The sequence below is a fragment of the Python bivittatus genome, unplaced genomic scaffold, assembly GCF_059951505.1.
Source record: "Python bivittatus isolate LINGU-HERP-01145 unplaced genomic scaffold, Pbiv_v1 ctg000700_np1212, whole genome shotgun sequence".
NCBI classification, from domain to species: domain Eukaryota; kingdom Metazoa; phylum Chordata; class Lepidosauria; order Squamata; family Pythonidae; genus Python; species Python bivittatus.
The window spans coordinates 53,561,424-53,563,429 of record NW_028277098.1 but is presented as its reverse complement, the minus strand read 5'-3'; positions in this window follow the sequence as shown (position 1 = coordinate 53,563,429).

Here is a 2,006-nt window from a genome sequence, read left to right as displayed (position 1 = left end):
TTCTTTAAAAACACCAATAAAACAGAAAACAGAAACAAGAAATAGAACTTGTAAATACCAAACAATTCAACCCAACTATCTGTATTAAACACACATGCACACACATGCAAACTATCAACATATTCACAAAAGAAAAATAGAAAAAATAAATAAAACAAAGGACAAAAATAAAAGAAGTAAAAAATAGAACAAAATTTTAAAAACCCTAAAATTATGAATTGCTTTTTGGATGGACTGGCAACATGCAGTACTCACAGATCATATTATTTTGTATTATATTGACTAATACAACTTAATTTAACACATTTTGAATATTTTTTTCTTAAATAAAAAGATATTTACACAATAAAGCAAATTACTTGGCAGTTAAAATAAGGTCAATTAAAATTTCAGAAATTAGTTTCTATTCCATAAGAAAAAAGGAAAAATGCTGAACATAAGAGCCCCTGAAATATTCCTAAAACAAGTGGTAGATTTTCAGAGTTGGTGGCCCTATTAATTAAGAAGATTCACTCAATCAGATTATACAGTTGCCTACAAATGAATCAGCTTTGCCTTCTCCAATCTTAAAGTGCCAGTACTACTACATCCAGTTAAGCATTACTATATGGGATTTGTTTGTTTTTGTTTAGTTTGTTGTATGAACTCAGCTATTCTGATTTGAAACCATGGGTTAAAGTGTTGCATGATCCCACCAGTGTGATGTATTCAACAAACCATGGATGAAGCATGCCATTGTTTAACACAACGTGTAAATTCAGTCAGTGCTCTAATTTAGCAATCATCATCACCATCAATTTCAGAGCCTTTCACTCCATTCCTGGCTCCCAGTACTAAGAATGTAGTGCTTAGGGCTGGAGGAAGGAATAGGTTCTGCTGTAAGAGACCAAAAGAAGCTCTCCACCAGGGCATCAAAAAAGTCAAGATGGTGGCTATGACCATGCAATCAAAGCCCTGTCCCTTTGTATGTGCATTGTAGTTGCCCCTACTCTCAGCTCTCCATTGATTGATTATGCATCCACAAGTTGATGTCGACTTAGTGACCATGTTGATAAATTTTCGAGCTCTCCATGGATAACTAGTTTTCTCCCATGTTTCTGGGAGTCCTTCAGCCTGCTCCTTAACATCTCCCCTGACCATGTTTTATGCTGTCTCTTCTATAGCAAGACCAAACTGCCACCTGGGGCAAGGAATATTCCCCCCTCCCCATGTAATTGATTGTTGTGTCTGCACTACTGCACTCTTGCAGTATCAGCAAGCACACAACATTAGTAGAGTACTGCAGTATACCTGACTGAAATGTGGATGATGGCAACTTTGTGGTTCAGTATGTTGTGCAAACTCACTTATGTGGTTAGTATCTGGTTTTTTGTGTCATGTGAATGCTGCCAATATAGCTTAGTGTAGTGGCTATAAATGCATAACTGACTGTATAGTACTATGCATATTTATTTTAAAATAAATTCACCTTCAGTGGGACTTATTTTGACACAGATGTAAGATGTCTATGTTCACACAACATGGTAAACCCAAACAAATCAAACTACATTATCATGGCTCAGTATGTTGTGTGAATCCAGCCACTGTGGTTTATGACCATTGTTTATGGTTAACAAGTCTTGTGAAAGCAGCCAACCATGGCTTATTCAATCAAACCAGGATGGCTTAGGTTTTCTGAATTCAGCCACTGGATCGCACTGTCCAGCAATGAGGTGCAAGGGCTCCGTGGAAGGATTTTCTCAATGACTGCAATAAACGTGGTTATTTGGCACTTGCCGCCAAGGCCTCCAGATTCGGGATGGTCAGGGCGAGGGGAGCAAGGACGCCGTCAGGTGTCCTGCCGTGCACGACCAAGAGGTCCCTCCTACGAGAAAGGGCGGCAAGGGTCGAGCAGAGTTATCGCTGAGCATCTCCCGTTTTGACGCCTCAGGCTTGACAAGCAGAATAGCAAGCAGCCCACAGAAAAAAGTGGGTCGAGACCGGCAGAGGGGGAACGAAGGCGTACG